At 37.9% G+C, this 11,732-nt stretch overlaps 1 non-coding gene across 1 annotated transcript; it reads left to right on the top strand.

The window, feature by feature from the left end:
• The first annotated feature begins 9,667 nt into the window (after positions 1–9,667).
• LOC149751449 (small nucleolar RNA R71) lies at positions 9,668–9,774 on the top strand. The gene has a single exon (XR_016398269.1). It is a non-coding gene; the product is annotated as a small nucleolar RNA R71 (small nucleolar RNA).
• Positions 9,775–11,732: the final 1,958 nt, after the last annotated feature.

Here is an 11,732-nt window from a genome sequence, read left to right as displayed (position 1 = left end):
CCTCTTCTCCTCTCTCGCTCGGCTGGGAAAGAAATGGATGTTGGCTTCCCTGGTTCCGTGGCTTCCCCTCGCTTCCTCCTTTTCCTCCACCGTGTGGTTCTCTCCTTCCTCATCGGCTGATTTCCCTCCTTTCGTCCGGCTGGAAAAATTGGAAGAGGAGATGCTCCCTTCTCGCCTCCGTGGTTGCTTGCTCGGCTGCCTTCTTATAGCATGTTGAAGAGGCCGGATGAAACGCGGCTGAGATGCGGGGTGGAGGGAGTTGCGAATATGGGAAGACTCCTCGTGGATGGAATTAATTTGCTGGGAACGGCTGGAAAACGATCGGATGCATGGAATACGTGGATGGCCGTTGGGGTGTTGAGAAGACTCCTCGGCTGGAAGCTCTATTCCGAAATGGATGATCCGATTGCATGTGCTGGGAGGTCTCGGACGGTTGGAAGATGCTGGGAAGCTCCTCGGCGTTAGGAGTTTGAACATTGAAGAAGTTTGAGCTGCAGTCATTGATGTTGGATTTGTGGATAAGCTGAGAAGAAACGGGGGAGACGGAAGGACTTTGATGAATGCTGGGACGTTGCAGACGTTTGGGAAGTTAAGAAGACTCGGTTTGGGACTCTTCTCCTCCGATGGCTGCTGGCCTCCTCCCTTTCCGTCGCACGCTCCATGCTTGGATGAGCTGGGAAGAAACAGGGGAAACGGAAAGATGCTGATGAGATGCCATTTGGAATTGAAGAGCTGGTTTAGCTTAGGTCTCTTGGGTCTGATTTAAGTCCCTTGGATGAGATGCCATGATGCTTGGAATTGAAGAGCCCGTTTGCATGTGCATGGAGGTCCACGGTCGGTTGGGAAATTGGAAAATTTCAAAGCCCCCATGCTGTGGATGTTTGGAAAATTTATTGAGCTTGGGCTGCCAGGCATTGGGCTCAAATCCAGAGTTACTGGGTCTCTTGGATTAATTTCACTCAAACACAAATAAAACATTAATTAATTAATTTTATTAATAAAAATTAACTATAATACTAATTAAGATAATATGAAAATTATACTTTTGTACTCTCATCACACCCCCCAACTAACTTATTGCTAGTCTCTAGCAATTTAGTGTGAAAATGATAAAATGAGGGTGCAAAAGTATTGTTTATTTTATTAATATATATATATCAATATGCATGAATTAAAATAAATACTCACTTTCGTAGAGCATTACGATTGCACTTAGCACGTGCAACAAGCCGTTAAACCCCTAGGTTACCCTAGTGGACGAGTGTTGTCTCGTGAGGATTTGCAGTGATGTTACCCACAAACATCGTTTTTAAGTTAGAAGCAACTCTTAAGGCAAATGTAAATGTGACGTCTCAGAATACCTATACCTCCACCACAATTGGGTACCCTTTGAATTCTAGGTGCACTACTCAAATTCACAAATGTTAACTACTATTTGTTAGCTCCCGATCCACTAAATTTTCTGAATATCACATGTTATTTATCCAGAATGGTTCGCATATAAAAATGAAGCTATCAATCCCAACTAGACATCCCAGGCACTCAGAGTTCTAAAACAATGGAGTCAAACCAGTCATCCACACGTCACTTGGTTTAAGTTTAACTAACTTACTCATGTTTAATTTATTTTTATTATTATTATTATTATTTTTCTTACATAGTGACTACAACAGTCCAACTCCATTAGGCTCTAGTAAGGTCCATGTAACGAGCTTTGGGTCAATGACTCTTGATCCAGTTGGCTCAAGGCATTAGGTGAAACACCCCTCGGACTTAATTACTCGAACCAGACTACGCCACGAGGCCAGACTAGTCACTTATTTCAGTCCTTTTTACGCGAACACTCGCTGCTTTGTAGGCAAGAGGCCCAGTTACTCAGTGAAGACAAACTGTATTATTTTTTTTATTATTTTTTTTATTTTTTTTATGTAACGTGACTGTATTGTGACTATAGGTCAACCAAGGTCAGAACATAAGGCACCCAGGTGATCTAGCCGGGAATTTCAAACTCAATCTTTATGTGAAAACCAAATCATGAACTTTAAGATAAGGACACTCGTACTTTTTTTGCGAATAAGGTCAACAAATAAATAGGTAACACAAGTGAACTCCTGAGGCTTTCCTATTGTCATTGAATACTTGTGTGGGGATCTAATAATAGGTCTCTAATAAGTCATAATATGCTCCTTGCCTTAATAGCTGCACATGTTTATTTCTTTGAAAAATATAGTGGTAATTAAATGCAACAAAATATATGTTTGTTATTATTATTACTATTATTATATTTTTGTATTATTTTTTATTTATATATATATATATATATATATATTTTTAAATAGAGTTTTTTTTTTTTTGACATATATGACAATTGGTATGATATATAGAAAAATATAGTAATCTCTCCCCCCAACTTAAATTCAACATTGTCCCCAATGTTTCAACATGAATGCATTAAATATGATAGTATGAAGGATAATAAGGCTGAAAGTTAGAATTTACCTGATAGAATGACTGCACACTGTTGTTGCTCACCAATTGTCATAAAGAAAGAAAAATTATGTACAAACAAAGGATCTCTAGCAGATATAGAGATCAATCCTGATAAACAGGATCTCCCAGATTGGTCGATTCAACTTCTGGGGTAAAGTTGTCCAAAAATAACTTCAAACGTTGGCCATTTACTTTAAAAATATTACCGGTGTTTGGATTCTCTATCTCAATGGTTCCATACGGATAAACAGTTTTAACTATAAATGGACCAGTCTACCTAGATCTCAATTTTCTTGGAAATAAATGAAGTCTTGAATTATACAATAGAACTTTCTGGGAAGGCTCAAATGTTTTTCTCATAATATTTCTATCATGAAAGATTTTCATTTTATTCTTATAAATTCGAGCATTCTCATATGCTTCGTTCCTGATTTCCTCTAGTTCATTAAGTTGAAGTTTGCGTAGTGCACTAGCCTTATCCATATCAAAATTAAATCTCTTAATAGCCCAGTATGCCCTATGCTCCAATTCCACAGGCAAGTGACAAGGTTTGCCAAAAATAAGACGGTACGGAGACATACCAATCGGACTTTTAAAAGCAGTACGATAAGCCCAAAGTGCATCAGTTAAATGCAAAGACCAGTCTTTGCGATTTGGGTTAACCGTTTTTTCCAGAATATTCTTAATTGATCGATTGGATACTTCAACTTGTCCACTTGTTTGTGGATGATAAGGGGTGGCGACTTTATGGGTGATCCCATATTTTCGTATTAAAGCCTCAAAAGGCTTATTACAGAAGTGTGAACCCCCATCACTGATGATGGCTCGAGGTGTTCCAAATCTGGAAAGAATGTTTTCCTTTAAAAATTTTAGAACAGTTTTGTGGTCATTATGTTTGCAAGGAATTGCCTCAATCCATTTGGAGACATAATCCACAGCTACTAAGATGTACAAATTTCCGAATGAAGGAGGAAATGGGCCTATAAAATCTATTCCCCAACAATCGAATATTTCGATAATTAAAATTGGGTTGAGGGGCATCATATTCCTACGAGTTATCCCACCTAACTTTTGACAACGCTCGCAAGCTTTGCAAAAGTTATGGGAATCTTTAAACAAGGTGGGCCAATAGAAACCGCACTGTAAAATTTTTGCAGTCGTTTTCTTAGCAGAGAAATGACCACCGCAAGCTTCAGAATGACAAAAGGAAATGACACTAATAAATTCGTCATTAGGTACACTCTCCTAATAATTTGATCTAGGCAGTATTTGAAAAGATAAGGATCATCCCAGAAAAAAATTTTTATTTCAGTCAAAAATTTTCTTTTGTCTTGTTTATTCCAATGACTTGGTAGTTCACCTGTGACTAGAAAATTTGCAATGTCTGCAAACCAGGGTGAAGATGTGATCTCAAACAGTTGCTCGTCAGGAAAAGTGTCTTTTATGGGTGAATTGTCTAAGGAATCTGGAAGAGTGAGACGGGACAAGTGATCAGCTACTACGTTCTCTACCCCCTTTTTATCTCTTATTTCTAGAAAAAATTCTTGGAGCAGAAGGATCCACCTAAGCAAACGCGCCTTAGCATCCTTTTTTGAAAGAAGGTACTTAAGGGCAGCGTGGTCAGTGTAGATAATGATTTTGGATCCAATCAAGTAAGACCTAAATTTGTCTAGTGCAAATACTACGGCGAGTAGTTCTTTTTCCATAGTGGTGTAATTCATTTGTGCACTATTTAAAGTCTTACTTGCATAGTAGATAACATAAGGTTTCCTTTCTTTTCTTTGCCCTAGAACTACCCCAACTGCATATTCACTAGCATCACACATAATTTCAAAAGGAAGCGACCAGTCAGGTGGTTGCATGATGGGAGCAGAGGTCAGCAAGCTTTTAAGTTTATCAAAAGCTCTTTGACATTCTTCAGACCACACAAATTGGGTTTCCTTTTGAAGGAGATTACATAAGGGTTTAGATATTGAACTAAAATCTTTAATGAATCTCCTATAAAATCCTGCATGACCCAAAAATGAGCGTATATCTTTGATAGTTTTTGGGTTGGGTAAGTTAGCAATTAAGTCAATTTTAGCCTTGTCTACTTCAATTCCTTTAGATGAAATAACATGCCCGAGAACAATTCCCCTAGTTACCATGAAATGGCACTTTTCCCAGTTTAAGATTAGATTCTTCTCCTCACACCGAATTAAGACTAGTCTTAAATGGTCCACACAGTTTTCAAAAGAGGAGCCAAAAACCGAAAAATCATCCATGAAAACTTCCAAAAAGCGCTCAACCATGTCGGAGAAAATACTGAGCATGCATCTTTGGAAGGTTGCAGGAGCATTACATAATCCAAAAGGCATTCTCTTGTAAGCAAATGTGCCAAAAGGACATGTAAAAGTGGTCTTTTCCTGATCTTCAGGATCAATTGCAATTTGGTTGTAACCTGAATAGCCATCTAGGAAGCAATAATATTTATGACCTGCTAACCTTTCTAAAATTTGATCAATAAAAGGTAGAGGAAAATGATCCTTCCTAGTGACAGAATTAAGTTTCCTATAGTCAATGCATACACGCCAACTAGTGGGGACCGTAGTTGGAACTAATTCATTGTTGGCATTTTTGACTACAGTAACACTAGATTTTTTCGGGACCACTTGGGTTGGACTTACCCATTTACTATCTGAAATTGGGTAGATCATACCCGCATCCAGAAGTTTCAGAACTTCTGCTCTAACCACATCCTTCATGTTTGGGTTTAATCGACGTTGAGGTTGACGAGAAGGTTTGGCATCAGCTTCTAAGTGGATTCTATGAGTGCAAATTGAGGGACTAATTCCCTTGATATCAGCAATTGTCCACCCTAATGCTCCCTTATGTTCCTTGAGAATTTCTAATAATTTTAATTCCTAATTTTGTTCGAGTTGGGATGATATGATCACAGGAAAGGTCTCTTCTTGACCAAGGTATGCATACTTTAGCTCAGATGGTAAAGGTTTTAGCTCAAGTTTGGGTGCTTGAACACTAGATGGTAGAGGACTATTGTTGCGTGTGGGCAATTCTTCAAAACGAGATTTCCACCTATCTGTATCCAACAAAGGAGCTGAATCTAATATAGCACTGATTTCTCTAAAGTTTTGGTTGATATCTGTATTTCCGAAATGAGTGAGGCATGTTTCTAAAGGATCAGAAGAAAGAGATGGGACAAGAGCATTTTCTACAATGGAGTCGATCAGATTAACTCCATGAATTTCATCATTTTCATTGTCATTATCGGGTTGTTTACAAATGTTAAATATATTAAAATCTATAGTCATATTTCCGAATGACATTTTCATTATTCCATTTCGATAGTTGATCAAAGCATTGGAAGTAGCTAGAAATGGGCGGCCTAGAATGACAGGTATTGGAGTGGTACAGTTCATGACAGGCTGGGTATCTAATACTATGAAGTCGACTGGAAAATAAAATTTATCAATTTGGACAAGTACATCCTCGACTACTCCTCTTGGTATCTTTACAGATCGATCAGCAAGTTGGAGAGTAACCTTGGTGGGTTTTAGTTCACCAAGTCCTAATTGTTCATAAACTGAATAGGGCAGTAAGTTAACACTAGCACCTAAATCCAGAAGGGCTCGTTGTATCCTGAAGTTTCCTATGATGCAAGATATGGTAGGACAACCAGGATCTTTATATTTAGGTGGGGTGTTGTGTTTGAGAATAGCACTCACCTGTTCAGTTATAAAAGCTTTCTTTTGTACGTAAAGCTTTCGCTTTATGGTACAAAGATCTTTTAAAAATTTTGCATAAGATGGAATCTGCTTAATGGCATCTAATAGAGGAATGTTAATCTTTACTTGTTTAAAGATTTTCAGAATTTCTTGATCAGGTACTCTTTTTTTAGCTGCAAGCAAGCGCTGAGGAAATGGAGCAACTATCTTGTGATGCAGTATTGGATCATTTTGTTCATTATCATCTTCATCATTCTTTTCAATAGATTTTTTAGGTTTGTCATCTTTTGTTGGAATTTCTTTGTTAATTATTTTTCCACTCCGAAGGGTTGTGACAGACTTTACTTGCTCAAATTTAGGTTGGGATGAACTTGCTTCATGGACCTCATGTTGACCCTTTGGGTTAGATTGAGGTTGGGCTGGAAATGTCCCTCTTTTCCTAACATTAAGTTGAGCCTCAATTCTGTTGGGAACCCGCCCATGCCGCTGATATTTCAAAAAATTTCAGATGGCAGCGGAATCGGCATGCACGGGTTCGACGTTCATCGCATGAACGCTTGTTTCGAGACCTTTCGTAATTAGGTAAGAATTAAAACTTTTAGAACTAATAGGAAGATCAAATCTTCACCTTGCGCGGGTAGATGATCACTGCAAATCTGAATTCGTGGTTTTGGAAGAGGGTTCGTTTGAAGCCGTTCAAACGTCCGGCCTCTACGGGTATCCACACGAAGTAGAGAACCGATCAAAGCTTTCTTGTCTTCCCGGGGTGCTAGCTCCCTTGCAAAGACTCCTTTGATGGCTGATCTCTTCTCTTTCTTTCAACTCTTGAAAGTGCTTGAGAGGAGGAAGAAGAAGAAGGAACTCAAGGAAGAAGAACACAGCTTCTGCAGCCTTCTTTCTTTTCCCTGCGTTGGAAGAAGGATTGGAGGAAGAGGAAGACGCCAACGCTTGGACCTTGCTCTTCCTTTGCTTGCGGCTGAACCAAGAGAGGAGAGGGGAGGGTGGCGGCAGCAAGAGGAGGATGAAAAGCTCTCTTAGGGCGCCGGCCTCTAGTCCTCTTTAAAAAGGGATTGGAGCTCCTAACTTTTAGGAGTTCCAATGACAACCTACCAAATAAGAAGGGGGCGCCGGCCCTAGCTCCTCTCTTCTTGTCGCCCCAAGCATTTGGAGAGGGGCTGATGCCCCTCTTAGTTGGTTAACCTAATCCTCTTCCAAAGAGGATTAGGTGCCTCTCTCATGGTTTCATCCTAATCTAATTAGGATTGGCCAAATTGGGTTCAATCTATGCTAGTCCTAATCCAATTAGGACTTGAATGAACCATGACTCAATTGAACTCTTCAATCCTAATCCAATTAGGAGTCATGTTGATTCATTAGATTAATAATTAATTTAGACTTAAGGAATCCTAATCCAATTAGGATTTGTTTAATTTTAGTCCTAATCTAATTAGGACTCTATTTGAATCCGAAGTCCTAATCCTATTAGGATTTCTAGAAATCCTACTCCAAGTAGGAATCCAATTTTAATTCAAAACTCCTAATCTCATTAGGATTGAGGAATCCTATTCCAAGTAGGAATCCCAGTCCTAATCCAATTAGAACTCTAGGTATCCTACCCGAAGTAGGATTCTTGTTTCAAGTCCAATTAATTAATTCCCTTTGTTCTTCTTCAACTTCTTATCAATCAAATTGATTTCTTGTGATTCCTAATCACGATTTCAACCATCGGATCGGTCAATACTTCTAGTGTGTGTGACCCCATAGGTTCTATTCTGACTGGTAGTGAGATATATTGTGATCTCTATCACTATATCATTGAAAACTCCTTTCAATGGGTTGGAACGATTCCAACTCAACTCATTAGGGTTTATCGATCATCAAGATAATCCCTATGAGTCCCACCATCCACCAGTGACACCTAGCAGCATGTAGTGGCTACCCAGCAGAATAGAATGATGAACCTCTAGGTGCAGTTAAACATGTGATACAGTCCTACTATCGTGGATCCCTACAGGACGGAGGTCATGGACAACTCGTCAAACCCCATCGTCTGTCATATGTCAAGATTTATTCGACTCGAGTTCGATAGTGAAAAACTCTTTCTCCACTGTGCATACTGCCCCGGCCGAGGTCTTACGAACTCAGTCTTATAAATCACATAGGATCTCTCCTTATCTATCAAGGTTGATAGATTCCATATAGGTGCATACTCTACTCCTGCAGTGAACTTACTGCAGCCAATCTACACTGCATGGACCCATATGGCTAGAGACCATGTATGTGTGCAGTCAAACTACAATAACCTCACTGTGAGTAGCCGAAGCACCGCAGGTCAAAGGACCAGTCACACTACTGCAACATCAAGCAAGTCACTGACGAGTGGATAGACATCCAAGTGACTTCTTGTATTGGTCACGCTCAGTACCCTTGTTCTCTAACAAGCACCTGCACTATCACTTCAGTGTCCCTACACTGTGGACTCAAGTCTCGTCCATCCAGAAGGAGAGTGATCTGTGCACTGATCGGATCGATCACCGTCCTCGTGATGATCCTTTGATCAGGAGCATTTAGAAATTAATCACCAATGATACATGGCTCAAATTCTCAACTCTTGAGAATATGTATCATCATCTTATTAATTTCTTGGACGATTCATAGACACATAAACAATATGAATGAAAAAGATGCCTTTTATTTATTCAATAATAAATAGTCAAGTACAAAATTATGTCCCTAGAATCAACAATGTGTCAGCCAAATTGGCTTCTAGGGCATACATCTAACAAATTCTACCTACAGAATTTTTAAGTTCTTGGAGTGATTGCATTGTATTCTGATTTATTTGAGTCTGCCCTTGCATGAAGGTTTGCAAAGTATCTTCAAGGGATTTCCTATGTGGTGGCACATAAGGAGTAGGAACAGAATTTCCTTGAGATTCATTGGCAGTGGGTCCATGTCTCCAGCTAAAGTTAGGATGGTTTCGCCAACTAGGATTATATGTTTCTGGAAATGGTCTTTTATAAGTATTGGTGAAATTTGCTTGATCATGCAACACTTCTTGAAAAGCAGGGATTGTAGGACAATCCTTGGTTACATGTGCATTACTCTCACAAATTCCACATATACTTTCAACAATAGTTTGTGCTTTTCCTATATTGGCTTTGCTTAATTCCATGGCTTCAACCTTCCTGGTCAGATTAGCAATTTTTACATTGACATCATTATCATCTTTAATAAGATATATTCCTCCTTTTGCATTAGGTGCTATTTTTGATTTTTCATTTTTATCTGTTGTATCCCAAGCTTGTGCATTTTCTGCTAAAAGATCAAAATAATCCCAAGCTTCATTTGGTTCCTTACTCATTAATTCACCATTACACATCATTTCTACAAATTGTCTCATATTGGAGGACAAACCATCATAAAAGAAACTAATGACCCTCCAAATTTCATATCTATGATGTGGGCAAGCAAGGAGAAGGTCCTTAAATCTTTCCCAACACTGAAAAAATGTTTCTCCATCTTTTTGTGCAAAGTTCATGATATTTCTTCTAAGTGTGTTTGTTTTATGTGTTGGGAAGAATTTCTTTAAAAATTCTCTTGTCATTTCTTGCCAGGTAGCTATGGTCCTAGGCCTTAAGGAGTGTAACCATGACTTAGCTTTTTCCTTTAAAGAAAAAGAAAATAACTTAAGCTTAACTACCTCTTCAGTGACATCATTGAAATGAAGTGTTGAACATACTTCATCAAATTCTTTCAGATGCAAATAGGGACTTTCAGAATCAAGTCCGTGAAACTTTGGAAGTAATTGGATTATTCCTAGTTTCATGTCAAAAGCTCCTGCAGCAGTAGGAATAACCATACAGGATGGGGTACTGGTCCTAGTGGGTTGTAGATAATCACGAAGCGTTCTAATAGGTAAGTCATCTTGAAATTCATTATCTCCCTGATTAGTACCATTATCTTCCATTTGATTATTTGAATTTTGAACAATTTAATTTTTATCTTTTGATTCAACTCGAAATAATCTATTCGTTTTATCTCTTTGCCACAACCGCATATACTGACCAATTAACCAGTCGACTTTTTTTTTAATTATTATTATTATTAATTATTTATTTATTTATTTTGTATATATATATATTTTAGAGTTTTGGATGAGTATGAATATTATCTAAAGCTATGAATATTGACACCCTGCTACTAAAATTATTCACAATCAAACAGTATCAAAGCATAGCACCCTTATTTCTAATGTTTTCCTAAAAATTTCTAGACAGCTCCTAACTGGTTTGAAGAGTACACTTAAGCCTCCAATCCGGTCTGATAACCTAGTCGACCAGGTAAGCTCCCAGATAAGTGGAGGGGTCACGATGCGTATAGCAAAGGTCCCACTTAAAAACCACTTTCCTCGAACAGAAACTGTCTCCCTTTAATCACTTAGAGGAACAAAGCTTGCCTAAACATCGACCGGGGTCATAGAGCGAAATTGGTGCAACTTTCAGTGGTCTTCGTCCTATTGAGCTCGATTATCCTTAGGGGCCAACGTCTAGTTGATTTTAATTAAGCTTAGGATATTTATGCACTTGGATGATTTTTGGGCTAAGGACGAGTGATGAAATCCCGACCTTATCTTGTTAATGGGTTCAGCCCTTAGATTATTTTATGCAAATGCTTTATACTATATGCAACAATCAAGAAGATTTTTAACATTTTATGTCATGACATTAAATTGCATTTGAATAGTTGATCAAGCAAACTAGCTAAATTTTTTTTCTTCTTTTTATTTATTTATTATTTTTATTATTTTATCATTTTAATTAATAATAATTTTTTAATTTTTTAAAACAAGAGTAAAATTCTAATCTAGGAAAAATAGGACTAGTATGAGCAAAACAGGAAAATTAATTTAAATACTCACGGCCGGAGTTCGTTCACTCCGGAAATCCAAAAATGTGATCTTAATCTTCCTCGTTACTGGTCCTGCTTTGTGTCGCCCTTGAATTTGAAAAGATTTGAAATTTCAGCTGTGTTAAAAATAAAGAAAAATTGAAGAACTAAAAATAAAGAATTGAAATTTTCAGCCTTGTTCTCGTTCGCACGTTGCAAATTTCCGGCAACGGCGCCAAAAACTTGCTACGATTTTAATCTTGCTCTTTTAAAAAAGAAAATTAAACGTAGGATACCCCAAGTATAGGGTGTAGCAAAGTAATATTCTCAGTGAGACCGAGATCGAATCCACAGAAATTTGACAGTGAACAAAAACTAAAGGCTAAATAATATTCGAATTGACAAAATATAACTAAGGCATCAGGATTCAGCCTAGCACTTCATCATGGTTTTCTTAAAATCATCTATTATCTCAGTTAAATAGATTTAGTTTTATGGGCAGCATTACAGTAATTATATTTTAAACTACAGGGATTTCTAAGCATCTGTTATACCCGGGGGAAATAACAAATCAAAAAAATTTATATAAGTTTGAAATAATTTCTATAAATTTACTGCACCATAAAT

This window comes from Phoenix dactylifera, chromosome 13 (assembly GCF_051530095.1).
Source record: "Phoenix dactylifera cultivar Ajwa chromosome 13, Ajwa_hap1_PhDact_Kaust_v1.1, whole genome shotgun sequence".
In the NCBI taxonomy this organism is placed as follows: Eukaryota; Viridiplantae; Streptophyta; class Magnoliopsida; order Arecales; family Arecaceae; genus Phoenix; species Phoenix dactylifera.
Note: the sequence above shows the minus strand (reverse complement) of the source record. Positions and strands in the feature narration are given on the sequence as shown.